The sequence below is a fragment of the Pseudophryne corroboree genome, chromosome 3 (assembly GCF_028390025.1).
Source record: "Pseudophryne corroboree isolate aPseCor3 chromosome 3, aPseCor3.hap2, whole genome shotgun sequence".
NCBI classification, from domain to species: Eukaryota; Metazoa; Chordata; class Amphibia; order Anura; family Myobatrachidae; genus Pseudophryne; species Pseudophryne corroboree.
In genome coordinates this window covers 304,519,356-304,534,559 of record NC_086446.1, presented here as the reverse complement: position 1 = coordinate 304,534,559, position 15,204 = coordinate 304,519,356, and positions in this window count along the sequence as shown.

Here is a 15,204-nt window from a genome sequence, read left to right as displayed (position 1 = left end):
ACACATATTTGCTCCATCTCCTCCTTAGGGGAGCCTTTTACCTCAGACATGTCGACACACGCGTACCGACACACCACACACACAGGGGATGCTCTATTTGAAGACAGTTCCCCCACAAGGCCCTTTGGAGAGACAGAGAGAGAGTATGCCAGCACACACCCCAGCGCTATATGTCCCAGGAATCACACAGTAACTTAGTGTTAACCCAGTAGCTGCTGTATATACTGTTTTTCGCCAAATTTATGTGCCCCCCCCTCTCTTTTTACCCTCTTCTACCGTGATTCTGCAGGGGAGAGCCTGGGGAGCGAAAATGGCGCTGGTGAGTGCTGAGGAAGAAGCCCCGTCCCCTCAGCGGCAGGCTTCTGTCCCGCGTTTTTGTGTAAAAATATGGCGGGGGCCCATGTATATATACAGTGCCCAACTGTATATATGCCCACTTTTGCCAAGAGGTCTCTAATTGCTGCCCAGGGCGCCCCCCCCCTGCGCCCTGCACCCTACAGTGACCGGAGTATGTGGGTTTAGTGTGGGAGCAATGGTGCACAGCTGCAGTGCTGTGCGCTACCTTCCGCCGCTGATTTCGAAGTCTTCTTGCTTCTGTCACCGGCTTCTGTCTTCCGGCTCTGTGAGGGGGACGGCGGCGCGGGTGCGATCCCTCTGGAGCTAATGGTGTCCAGTAGCCTAAGAAGCAGGACCTAACTTCAGTGAGTAGGGCAGCTTCTCTCCCCTAAGTCCCACATAGCAGAGAGAGTCTGTTGCCATCAGATCTCTCTGAAAATAAAAAAACCTAACAAAATACTTTCTTTTTAGCAAGCTCAGGAGAGCTCACTAAGTAGCACCCAGCTCGTCCAGGCACAGATTCAAACTGAGGTCTGGAGGAGGGACATAGAGGGAGGAGCCAGAGCACACCAGTATCCAAATTCTTTCTTAAAATGCCCTGTCTCGGGGGGTGTGGCCTGATAGCAGACCCGAATAGATGTGTTTAGCTGGAGCTCCTGCCTGGGGAATATATTTACTCCATTTAACCTGCTCCCTGGTGATCTGGGGTACACTCTCCAGCATATTGGAGATCCCCTGCATCGATAGGGGTGAACTGAGGAGCAGAAGACAGTGTTATACACCTATATAAACTGCGGCCTACCACCCCCTCAGAAGCCGGGGCCTCAATCTGTACAGGGACCCACAGCTAAAGGTACTCAGCCCCACCCCTGTTATACCCTCTGGCTTTCCCTGCCACCCCTGGGTCTGCCCACGGCTGTGAGAGGGTACCTGCTGTGCCGTGCACCGCTTCTGAAGCATCCCGAGACTGCGGCCTACTGCACCCCCGGAAGCCGGGGACTAAAGTTGCGGGACTGCCCAGAGACGAGCCCTAGAAGCGCGGCCCAACGGAAGCTCCTGACAACTGGGAAACGTCTCCCCCACCTACCGCGGCCCTCCCTGCTGCCTCCACACCTCCGTGTGATCCCCCCAGAGACCCGCCGACCGCAATCCACGTGTAGTACCGTCCGCGGCATCCTCCGGCGGCCCACGGCCTGCACATCCTCCAGAGACCGGGACCTGGAGCTCGGAGGCTCCCCATCGCGGACCTCCAGGAGACACGAGTGGCGGCTGCTTGGGACCCGGACAGTGTACACTGGTCCCCGCACCCCCTCACCACCCCTCCTGCAGCTCTGGCCAGGCTCTAATCTGCAACAACATCCCCAGAAGGCCTCTCTGCTCCCTGTGTTGCAGCAGCCATTATCCTCTCTCCGCTGGTCAGTTGTTAGAGGGGAATCACCCTGCCGCTGCATGAGCCCTGTCCTGCCTGGCCTGCACTGAAGGGAACCCCGGAACCAAGTGATAATAACCATCGTCGCTGGTACCGCACACTGAGGGTCAGCTGCATTAGAGTTGCAAACTCCGAGCCACCAGCTGCTGTCTCTCCCCCCCTGATACAGTGTGATCCACGCCTGCCCCAGCCTGCAGGGAATCAAGCCTCTGGATACCGACATTTCGGTGCGGCTACTGTCCCTCGCACACCACCCGGGACAATGACCTAATACTGCAATTTGTCCTATCTGGACCGTGACAATTCTTTTAATACCTAACACACCTTTCTATTTAACCTACATCCACTAAGCAACGTCTGTGTCTCCCTTCTTTTTAGTTTTTGTTTTTTCATTTTTATCTACTCGCCTATCCTATCAGTCCACAATGGCGCAAAAAAATAAAAAAAATTTGCAGGCCCCCACAAATTTTTTTGGGACAAAAGCCAAAGGCCCATCCACTCCTGCATTGCTCACGGACTCTCCTTCCTCCCCCTGTTCATCAGAGACGGGTATAGATCCACAGATCCAAGCAGTTATGACAAGCTTACTTGAGGGGGTCCAATCTGCCTTTAAGCAAGAACTCTCTACAGCTATTGCCGATTTCAAATCTGACCTTACGGCTCTTGGCAACCGCACGGACGCACTCGAATCCAAGACAGACGACCTATGCCGCTCTCAGCAACGCCTAGACTCTGAACTTTCTAGACTCCACGATGAGATGGAGGAACTCAAAGAACGGCAAGAAGATCAGGAGAATCGTTCCCGTCGAAATAATTTACGTATCCGCAATATAGCGGAATCGATTCTCAGCTCGACCCTACCGTCCTTTCTGAAAGATTTTTTTCAACACGGATTGCCTGAACTTTCTGATAGCGACTGTCTATGCGACAGGGCACACAGAGCGCTCCGAGCGAAACCAGCTCCCTCACAACCGCCCAGAGATGTCATAGTGCGTCTACACTATTTTCGCTCAAAGGAACGGATCCTAATGTCTGTTCGAGACTCCCCAGTGATTGACTTCCGGGATATGCAACTGCAGGTCTTCCAAGATCTAGCCCCGTCTACTATTCAGAAACGCCGTGATCTCCAGCCCGTTACTAGGATTTTACGGCAACATCATATACGATACAGATGGGGATTCCCCTTTATGCTGCAGATTACGGTGAACAACTCCACCCACTCCGTTAAAACCTTAGCTCAGGGTCAGGATTTGTTGGCTAAGCTGGACCTCCTCCCTGTACCGCCACCTGATAGCGAGACTGCCTCTCTCTCAGATCCACGACACCCTCGGATCCCACCGCCTGATTGGACAAGGGTGACCCGTCATCGCAGCGGCACTACTGACCCTACCTGATCCTAGTAGACTCTCTTGACTACAACAAGATAGTTCTCATTACTTTAGAGATATGTCTCCTCCTTAAATGTTCTTTGTTGGCAGGTGGGGGCCATAGCCCCCATCTTACCTTTTTCACTCAACTGTTATTGGTTATTACATGGTTAATCGGGCTTTGATATAAGCTATATGTTGAGCCTAGCCCTATGATATTGGGCGGAGCTGGCTTTGCTTACCCCGATATTCCCTAGTCTTATTATTTCTCCCCCATTGCCTCCCCCATCTACCCCCGTACCCCTCCCCTTTTTTATTCCCCCCCCCCTTTTTTTCCCCTTTTTTTCTTTTTTTTTTTTCTTCTCTTTTTCTTTTATTACGACACAGTACGTTTTCCTTCATCTTTTGTGTGTGTTCCGAGTTATGTAGCTGAATTTTCGGCTGTTGCCGATATAACTGTTGCGGTCCAGAGGGACCTGGTTTTCTGCTCCCACTACCCCCGTGCTCCCTTTATCTGTGATTAAGTATATAATGTTTATTATTTGTATAGCGGTCCTCGACTGGGACCCTATGTTTCAGGGTTCTTTCCCGTATGGGTTCTCTGTAACTCTCTCTTCCCCTACATCTCTACTCCTTGTTTCCTGCTGTCCCTTTTCTCTTTCCTTCTTTCCTCCTCCCCGGGATGGGTCTCTGCTGATTCTCTTCCATTCTCTGGTATCACATGGCACTTAAGTTGTTCTCTGTAAATGTTAACGGGCTTAATTCTCCCAAGAAGCGTACAGTGATGTTATCCGCCTGCAGGAGGGAAAAGGCTGACATAGTCTTCCTTCAGGAGACCCACCTCACTGGCACACACTCTCGACTCCAAGGTAAACAGTTTTCACAAACCTTTTTTGCTTCTGCCGACTGTAAAAAACGGGGGGTGGCTATACTGATTCACCGTAGTATCCCATTTGTACATACCGCAACAATAGCTGACCCCGCAGGCAGGTATGTTATGGTAATTGGCACGCTTCGCACAGAAACTCTAACACTTGTGTCTGTATATGCCCCGAACCAAGACCAATCACGCTTTTTCCGCACACTCTTTCAGCGCCTTAACAGAGTAGCGCAGGGCCACATCATTTTAGGTGGGGATTTTAATACCGTGATTGATCCCCTCTTAGATAAATCTAACCCTCCAAAGAATAAGAAGGAAGCAACCCCGACGGAGGCCTCTCTCACATTGATTTCCTCCCTGGCACAGCTTAATCTGAGAGATACCTGGCGTCTTAAACACTCCACTGCTAGGGATTATACTCACTTCTCTGCACCTCACCAACATTACTCTCGGATCGATATGATCCAAGTGTCTCAATCACTCACGACAATGATTTCTGACGCAGGTATCACCCCTTGTTCATGGACAGACCATGCGGGGGTCTACATCCTCATAGAAATCTATAGAACCCCTAATAAAACACGTAAATGGCGTCTAGATGACACTCTTCTTACACATTCATCCACTCTTCTAGACACCAAATCAACCTTGGAATTTTTTTTCAAGGAAAACGCCTCCCCAGAAGTCTCTCCTAGTCTAGTCTGGGAAGCGCACAAAGCCACTATCCGTGGTCACTTCATGTCCAAGGCTTCTGCAATACGTAAGAAAGCAGCACAAGAAATCTCCGCACTAGAATCAAAAATCTCTGCGCTCTTAACCCAACACAAAATCACCCCAAGCGACTCCCTACGCTCCCAGATTGATAGCCTCAGAGGTCAGTTAAACGCCCTTTTATCGCGACGCGCAGCTGCTATATTACAGAAGCTCCGTCAGAAATTTTATGACAAAGCGGATAAAATTGACAGTCTCTTGGCCAACAAATTGAGAAGCAAGCGTGCTACGGGAATGATAGAAAAACTTCACTCCAATACACTGAATATACCCACCTATGACCCAAGACAGATGGAAGAAGAATTTCGAGAGTTTTATAGCTCCCTATATAACCTTCCTGCCCCCCCTCTCTCCTCTGATGGTCCAGAGGGTATATGCTCATACCTATTAAACACCCCCCTGCCACGTCTGACAGAGAGACAGATCTCTCTTCTTAACGAGTCTATCTCGCTGGAAGAGACAGTTGCCGCTATCAAATCCATGCGTTCATCAGCCGCACCTGGCCCAGATGGCTTCACCGCCCAGTATTACAAAACTTTCCACGCAGAACTGGCCCCTTATCTCACCTCGCTCTTTAATAAAGTTTTAGAGGGGGCATCGTTTGCGCCGGCAACTGTGCATGCTGACATTATCGTGATCCCGAAACCGGAGAGAGATCCCACACAATGTTCCAATTATCGCCCAATATCATTATTAAATGTTGATCTTAAGATTTACGCAAAAATCTTGGCCAATCGACTAGCCCCCCTACTTACACAATTGATACACCCAGACCAAGTGGGCTTTATTCCTGGCCGACAAGCCTCCGATAATACCAGGAGAGCTATAAATCTGATATGTTCTATCCATAAACAAAAATTACCCTCACTGTTACTAGCACTGGATGCCGAGAAGGCATTTGACAGGATATCTTGGTCCTTCACCTTCTCGGTACTCCGAAAGATGGGCTTTTCTGGCAAATTTCTGGAAGGTGTCTCTGCGCTCTATAGATCCCCTACTGCCACGGTCTCTGTCAACCGCCTCACCTCCGCCGTTTTCGGAATCGCTAATGGCACCAGACAGGGATGCCCGCTCTCCCCCCTATTATTTGCCCTGGTCATGGAACCACTGGCGGCAAGGATCCGAACTAATACAGATATTGCTGGAGTGCGGATAGGCCAGTCTGAGCATAAAATTGCATTGTATGCGGACGATGTCCTCTTATCCCTAGGATCCCCGACTCAATCGCTGCAGCCACTTCTCTCTGAAATTGACCTCTACTCTAAGCACTCAGGCTACAAAATCAATGCGAGTAAAACCGAAGTATTGAATTTTTATATTCCTGGCCCGGTTAAACTCTCTTTAGAAAAATCCTTCCCATTTCAGTGGCACAAACAAAAGATTAAATATTTAGGCATTTTCCTAACACATAGCCACCACCAACTATATCAGGCTAATTTCCCTAGACTTTTAGACCGCATCAAATCGGATATGTCCTCTTGGTCCGGCCTTTTTATCTCTTGGATAGGTAGAGTGAATTCAGTGAAGATGAACGTGCTCCCTCGGATACTATACCTATTCCAAACTCTCCCGATATTTATCCCCCCATCTACCTTCAAATTCCTACAGTTTCACACATCACAATTTATATGGGCGAATAAACGTCCCCGAGTCAGACTGAAACTATTACAGCGCCCCTCATGCAGTGGCGGTTTGGGCATCCCAGATTTTAGAAGATACTACCTAGCAGCGCAGCTCTCACACTGTGTGCAATGGTGTAACCCAGAGTCACAGAGGGTCTGGGTATCTATAGAAGCAGCTGAATTGGGTCTTTCTACCCTCTCTTCTCTTCTTTGGCTCCCGAGATCCCGCCGCCCTAAAAACGTGGCCTCTCACCCTTTGGTATCTCGCTCACTGACGATCTGGGACTTTGCCAATAAAAAATACAACTTGGCCCCGACCCCCTCCCCCATCATCCCTGTATTACACAACCCAGCATTTACCCCTGGTACACACAAATCACTATTTGCCCCTTGGCAAGATAGAGGTATTTTATATTTAAATGATATCACCAAAGACACTAGTTTTCCTCAGTTTTCCCAGATCCAGGAAGATATTGATATCCCGTCCAAATATTTTTACCAATATCTACAACTTCGGCACTTTCACTCCGCAATGGGCCACACCCTCTCTAGCAGACCTCTGACCACGTTCGAAGCGGTGTGTTTCAGACGTCACTCAACCAAAGGTTTGACATCCCTCTTATATGCCGCCCTTGACGGAGAATCACCCTCTCAGCGTGACCCACACGAGAGAGCATGGGAACTGGATCTGGGTTCGGCCTTAGATAATGAGGAATGGACCGAGGTCTGGGGTAACGCCGCATCTAGCTCCATTTGTGTCCGAATCAAAGAAAACGTTTACAAATTATTATATAGATGGTACTATGTACCATCTCGCCTAAGCAAAATGTACCCGGATACGTCGGATAGATGCTGGAGAGGATGTGGTGCAGAGGGCTCTTTCCTACATATATGGTGGTCGTGCCCTAAAATTGTAAATGTTTGGAGAGAGGTGATTGATCTCATTACCAATATATTACAGATTCCCATCCCTAATGACCCTAAATACATTCTTCTATCCCTAAACTTGCCAACGCTATCAAGTCACCAAAATAAACTACTGCGGCATATAGCTTCGGCAATGACATGTCAACTGGCCGCGGATTGGAAAAACCCCACCCCACCTTCCATGCAGTCTATAATTACCCGCATATGGTACGTTTATCGCATGGACTATATGACTGGTATCATTAATTGCTCCTCCAAGTCATTTGATAAAATATGGGGTCCTTGGCTGACTACACAACACGCCCCTTCTCCTTTCAACTAATACCCCATGTTATACCTGATGGAACCCTCCCGGGGATCCCAATCTACTATACTCTACCTGTCTATATCTTCCTCTTTCTCTTCTCCCTCTATTTCTCTTTTCATATCTTATCTTATACTATTTCTCAGTATTAGTCGGTTTGATTTCTGGCCGACTGCTATTCTATATGTCTCTCTATACCCACTCTCAGGGTCAAAAATGGATCATCTTTCCCTGATTTTCTACGTTTGTACCAACTGTTAGGTTATACCTGCACTGTATTACGCTATAATTGCCATTTGTTGGTTTCTGTTTGCTGACTATGATCTCAAGAATAAAAATTACATTTAAAAAAAAAAAAAAAAAAATGCCCTGTCTCCTGCGGAGCCCGTCTATTCCCCATGGTCCTTACGGAGTCCCCAGCATCCACTAGGACGTTAGAGAAATATGTAAGGGCTCTGTCTGCAATTTTCATTCCGGTGGACGACTGGGAAGCATGGTTCCTCAGCAGACACGATCTCCGTCCGGGAGAGTGGGACCTCCGCCAAGAAGTCTTTGCAGAGGAGACAAGTCTTTGGGGAGTCCCTCCAGTAGAAGGGATGACTTCTCGTCTTAACGAGAAACTTCAGAAAAATTGTTCCAGGTCAAGAGACCCTCCGGCAATAGCAGTAGATGCTCTGGTAACCCAGTGACTATTCCGGTCCGTGTATTCCTTCCACTTCCACTGATCACAAAAGTTCTCGGGATAATAAGAACAACAAGGGTTCGGGCAATTTTCACTGCCCCAGACTGGCCAAGGAGGGCTTGGTGCTCAGATCTTCAGGAGTTGCTCATTGAACGATCCTGGGCCTTTTCGTCTTCGCGAGGACCTACTACGGTAGGTACCGAGCGTGTACCTAGGCTTGCCGCGGCTACATTTGACGGCATGACTGTTGAGCGCCGAATCCTACCCCGAAAGGGTATTCCCAAGGAAGTCATTCCCACTCTTGTTCAGGCCAGGAAAGGAGTAACCTCTAAACATTATCACCGTTTTGGAGAAAATATATGTCTTGGAGTAAATCCAAGACAGTTTCAACTGAAGTGTTTCAGTTAAGGTGTTTTCTCCGTTTCCTACAGGCTGGAGGTAATGCAGACTGCAGTTGGACTCCTTTATGGTCCAGTTTTCAGCATTGAAAAGGTTTCTTTCTGAAACTATTAGCTTCCCTTCCGGGAGTTCAGTTTGCGTGAAAAACGTGTTGCACGCCCAACCTTCATTCATGCCTCCAGTGGCACCTTGGGATCATCATGGGGTGTTGCAGTTCCTTCAATCACATTGGTTTGAACCTTTACAGAAGTGGAGTTGAAATTCCTCACTTGGAAAGTGGTCATCCTATTGGCCTTTATATCTGCACGGCAGATGTCTGAGTTAGCGGTCTTGTCTCTCAAGAGCCCTTGGTTGATCTTCCTGGAAGATGGAGCTGAATTGAGGACACGTCAGCAATTTCTACCGAAGGTGGTTTCCTCTGTCCACATCAACCAACCTATGGTGGTGCCTGTGGCTACTGACGCCTTCGCTCATTTAAAACCTCTGGATGTGGTCAGAGCGTTGAAGATTTGGGTCGCCAGAACGGCTCAGATTAGGAGAACAGAGGCTCTGTTTGTCCTGTATACTCCCAACAAGGTTGGGTGTTCTGCTTCCAAGCAGATCATTGCATGCTGGATCCGGAACACCATTCAGCACGCTCATTCCACGGCTGGATTACTGAAGCCGGTATCAGTGAAAGCCCTTTCTACTAAATAGATGGGCTCATCCTGGGCGGCTGTCCAGGGGGTCTCGGCATGGCAACATTGCCGTGCAGCTACTTGGTAGGGGTCAAACACATTTTGCAAAGTTCTACAAGTTTGACACCTTGGCCGATGAAGACCTTAAGTTGGTAAATCGGTGCTGCAGAGTCATCCGCACTCTCCCGCCCGTTCTAGAGCTTTGGTATAAACCCCATGGTTCTTGAAGTGACCCCAGCATCCTCTAGGACGTATGAGAAAATAGGATTTTAATACCTACCGATAAATCCTTTTCTCTTAGTCCGTAGAGGATGCTGGGCGCCCGTCCCAGTGCGTACTGTATCTGCAGTTATTGGTTGTGGTTACACACAGGTTGTGTTATGATTTTTGTCAGCATATTGCTGAAAAATCTTCATGCCGTTGGCTTGTGTTCTGTTGAATGCTACGTTCTGCGGCATGCTGGAGGTGTGAGCTGGTAAGACGCTCACCGTGGTTTAACAATAAATCCTTTCCTCGAAAATGTCCGTCTCCCTGGGCACAGTTCCTTAAACTGGAGTCTGGAGGAGGGGCATAGAGGGAGGAGCCAGGTCACACCATTTGAAAGTCTTAAAGTGCCATGTCTCCTGCGGATCCCGTCTATACCCCATGGTTCTTGAAGTGACCCCAGCATCCTTTACGGACTAAGAGAAAAGGATTTACCGGTAGGTATTAAAATCCTATTTTCCATTGATAATTTTTGTGTGATTTTGTTGTCAGCACATTCAACTATGTAAAGAACAAAGTATTTAATAAGAATATTTCATTCATTCAGATCTAGGATGTGTTATTTTAGTGTTCCCTTTATTTTTTAGGTGTGTGTGTGTGTGTGTGTGTGTGTGTGTGTACACACACACATATATATATATATATATATATATATATATATATATATATATAATAGATATATACACACACTATGCAGTTAAAAGTGAGCGAAATTGTGTGTTCCTGCTTGGGCATGTTCCCCTGGAGGTCGGGATGCCGGTGGTCACATGACCAACACAGACGATACCAAAACCGGACAGGGTAAGTATTCTACCCCTCTCCCATCCCCTACCCTAACCCTCCTGGGGTGGCGGCTGCGGCTAACGGTTGTTGAAGAGGCTTTGCTAGGCTAAAATTCTAACAAATTAGATTTATGAGCCACGTTCAGTACAACTTGGTTATTCATGGGACTGCCTTTCAAAACAAATATGCACATTATGAATATCTTGTGATGCCTTTCATATTGTGCAGATTGTCAAACTCTTAAAAAGTGTTAGATGTTTATAGTATATGGCCAATTTTTAAAGATATTTCATTAAAGAATTTTCAAAAATTGCTGCTCATATCACTTTACATCTAAAAAAGCAATCATTTATTTTTTTTACATGCTTGCGAAAACTCTCTCTGCTACGCCCATCTTGATACAGCCCAACACAGATCTCCCTTTTATTATCCACACCCTGCAGACAGAAGACATTATTGTACCTATGTGACATTTGTCCTGGTTAGAACGGATGCTGCACACCTAACAACAGTGCTGACAGAGAACTGAAATATTGAGTCGGACATGTTGGCAAAGGAAATCCTAGATTTTAGAATATTTAAAAATAGGATTTTAATTACCTACTGGTAAATCCTTTTCTCGTAGTCCGTAGAGGATTTAGTACCATGGAGTATAGATGGGTCTACTAGGAGCCATGGGCACTTTAAGAAATTGATAGTGTGCGTTGACTCCTCCCTCTATGCCCCTCCAGTCAGTCTAGGAAACTGTGCCCGAGGAGACGGACATACTTTGAGACAAGGATAGATAAGGAAAGTGGTGAGATTACGAACCAGCACACACAGAAACAAGAGGAAAGCCATGCTAACCAAACTTGAAACAGAAACAGCAACAGCTGAGCAAACCAGAATACTTAACCAAGTAACAGTGCAGGAAGAACGAAGCACCAGGCGGGCGCCCAGTATCCCCTACGAGAAAAGGATTTACCGGTATGTAATTAAAATCCTATTTTCTCTTACATGCTAGGGGATACTGGGAATCCATTTAGTACCATGGGAAAGTACCAAGGCTCCCAAAACGGGTGGGAGAATGCTGAGGTTCCTGCAGAAATGATTGGCCTCTGAGGACCTTCAGTTTGGCCAAAGTATCGAACTTGTAAAAAACTTTGCAAACGTGTTCGAACCTGAGCAAGTAGCTGCTCGGCAGAGCTGTAAAGCCGAGACACCCTGGGCAGCCGCCCAAGAAGAACGCACCGACCTAGAAGAGTGGGCCTATACAGATTTTGAAACCGGCAAGCCTGCGGTTGAATAAGCATGCTGGATAGTGAGCCTGATCCAGCGTGCAATTGACTGCTTTGAAGCAGGACACCCAATTTTATTGCGATCATAGAGAACAAACAGAGAGTCCGATTTCCTGTGACAAGCTGTCCTCTTTACATACATCAAAGCCCTCACAACATCCAAGGACTTTGAAGTAGCAGAGGTGTACGTAACAACCGGACCCACAATAGGTTGGTTGATGTGAAACGCGGACACCACCTTAGGAAGAAATTGCTAACGAGTCATGAGTTCAGCTCTGTCCTCATAGAAACTTAGGTAGGGACTCTCGTAAGACAACGCCCCCAACTCCAACACACTTCTTGCTGAAGCCATGGCCAACAGTGTGATGGTCTTCCACGTAAGGTACTTTACATCAACCTCCTGTAACAGTTAAAACCAGTCCGATTGGAGGAACTGCAGCACCAAATTGAGATCCCAAGATGCCATGGGAGGCACAAAGGAAGGTCGGATGTGCAAAACACCTTTCAAGAATGTCTGGACCCCAGGAAGAGAAGCCAGTTGTTTCTGAAAGAAAATAGACAAGGTTGAAATCTAGACTTTTATGGAGGCTAGACCCACATCCACTCCCAACTGCAGAAGAAAACAGGAAATGTCCCAGATGAAATTCCATCGCAGAATATTGTCTGCTCTTACACAAAGAGACATATTACCTCCAGATACGGTAGTAATGTTTAGACGTTACTCCCTTCCTGGCTTGAATCATAGTCGGGATGACTTTGTCAGGAATCCTCCTTCCGGCTAGAATCAGCCGTTCAACTTCCATGCCGTTAAACGTAGCTGCGGTAAGTCTTGATAGGCGAACAGGCCCTGTTGCAGAAGATCCTCACAAAGAGGTAGAGGCCACGGATCTTTGAGTAGCATCTCAAAAATATCCGAATACAGGCTCTTCATGGCCAGTCCGGAGCAATGAGGATTGCTTGAACCTTTTTCCTTTTTATTCTTTTTAGAATTCTTGGGATCAGAGGAAGTGGAGGAAACACGTACACCAGCTGGTAGACCCACGGAGTTGTCAGAGCGTCTACTGCCACTGCTTGTGGGTCTTTCGACCTGAAAAAATACCACTTGAGCGTCTTGTTGAGTCAAGAGGCCATCATGTTGATTTGTGGATATTCCCACCGACGTGTCAACCACCATAACACCTCCGGGTGAAGGCCCCACTCCCCCCGGGTGCAGGTCGTGTCTGCTGAGGAAGTCTGCTGCCCAGTTGTCTGCTCCCGGAATGAAGACCGCCGACAACGCCATGGTGTGTTTTTCCGCCCGGAGAATTCTTCACACTTCTGACATTGCAGTACTGCTTTTCGTTCCTCCCTGTCGGATTATGTACGTCACTGCCGTCACATTGTTTGACTGAACCTGAAGGGCCTGATTCTGAAGAAAAGATGAGGCCTGCAGAAGGGTGTTGTATATAGCCCTGAGTTCCAGGATGTTTATTGGAAGGACGACTTCCTGACTTGACTATCTTCCCTGAAACTGCACCCCCTGGGTGACTGCTCCCCAACCTCTGAGGCTTGCTTCTGTGGTTAGCAGAATCAAATTCTGAATCCCAAACTTCCAACCCTCGACTAGGTGAGAAATCTGTAGCCACCATAGAAGGGAGATCCTGTTTTTTGGTGACAGACAGATCCTCCGGTGCATGTGAAGATGCGATCCGGACCATTTGTCCAACAGATCTAGCTGGAAGGGCCTCGCATGAAACCTTCCGTACTAAAGTGCCTCGTAAGAGGCCACTATTTTCCCCAGAAGGCGAATGCACAGAGCTCCGGGTTGGCTTCAGGACAGCCTGAACCATCAACTAGATTACCATTGCCATTTCCAAGGGAAGGAACAATTTCTTAAGACTCTGTGTCCAGTATCATTCCCAGGAAAGGATGCTTCAGGGTTGATTCTAGGTGAGATTTTGGTAGGTTCAGAATCCACCTGTGATCCAGGAGTAGTCTGGTTGAGAGGCCAATGCAGTCCAACAACCGCTCCCTGGACGGTGCCTTTATCAGAAGATCGTCCAAGTATGGAATTATGTTCACTCCCTGTTTGCGGAGTAGAATCATCATCTCTGCCATCACTTTGGTAAACACCCTCGGTGCCGTGGATAGACCAAATGCCAGGGCCTGGAACTGGTAGTGACAGTCCTGCAGTGCAAATCGTAGATAAGCCCGATGACGTGGCCAGATCGGAATGTGAAGGTACGCATCCTTGATATACAGAGACACTAGGAACTCCCCCTCCTCCAGACCTGAGATAACCGCTCTCAAAGACTCCATCTTGAATTTGAACACTCGTAAATACGGGTTCAACGACTTGAGGTTCATAATCGGTCTTACCGAACCGTCCGGTTTCGGTACTACAAACAAGTTGGAATAGTACCCCTTGTTTTGCAGATGAGGTGGAACTGGAACAATGACCTCACTCTGTACCAGTATTTGAATGGCGTCCTGTAAAGTTATACTTGCCTCTTGTGAAACTGGTAAGCCTGATTTGAAGAATCTGTGAGGTGGTAGCTCCTGGAACTCCAGTCTGTGGGAAATAAGACCTCTGACCCAGGGATCCTGGCACGAACTTGTGTGACTGAAGAATTTTAGCCGGGCTCCCACCTGCCAATCTTCCAGCCATTGCGGTCCACCATCATGCTGAAGGTTTTGAGGAAGCAGAGCTTGAGTCCTGTTCCTGTGAACTGGCATATGCTGGTTTGCGTGCTTTACCTCTAGCGACTCTGGTGGTGGTAGAAGAACCTCTGGGTTTGCCCCTAAACTTGGCAGTCCGAAAGGACTGTAAATTGGGACCTGAGTAGGCCTTCCTAGCAGGGATAACTGCAGAAGGAAGGTATGTGGACTTACCAGCAGTAGCATTGGGGAGATCCATTTGTCTAGATCATCTCCAAATAAGGCCTCGCCTGCGAAAGGGAGGCCTTCCATGCCTTTCCTGGAGTCTGCATCCACAGTCCACTGGTGTAGCCATAGACTCCTGCGTGCAGACACTGCCATAGCCGTAGTGTGTGCATTAAGCAAGCCTATTTCTTTTATGGCTTCCACCATAAAATTCACAGAGTCCTGTATATGCTGCAGGAACAAGATAACCTCCTTCTGAGGCAAGATGATGTCTTAACCCTTCAATGAGGTTACCCGACCATTTGGCAATGGCTCTTGTAATCCACCCAAATACTGTAGTGGGTCTCTGAGCCACCCTAGCAGCTGTATACAATGATTTGAGCATAGTCTCAATTTTATGATCAGCTGCGTCTTTTAGGGAGGCTGCACCCAGGACAGGCAATACAATTTTTCGTGAAAGCCTGGATACGGATGCATCCACTAATCGGTGGATTTTCCAATTTTTTCCTGTCCTCTGGGAGGAAAAGGAAAGGATTATATCAACTGTTTAGGGATTTGAAATTTCCTGCCAGGATTAACCCACGCTTTTTCAAACAGGGTATTTAGTTAAAATAAGATTCTTCA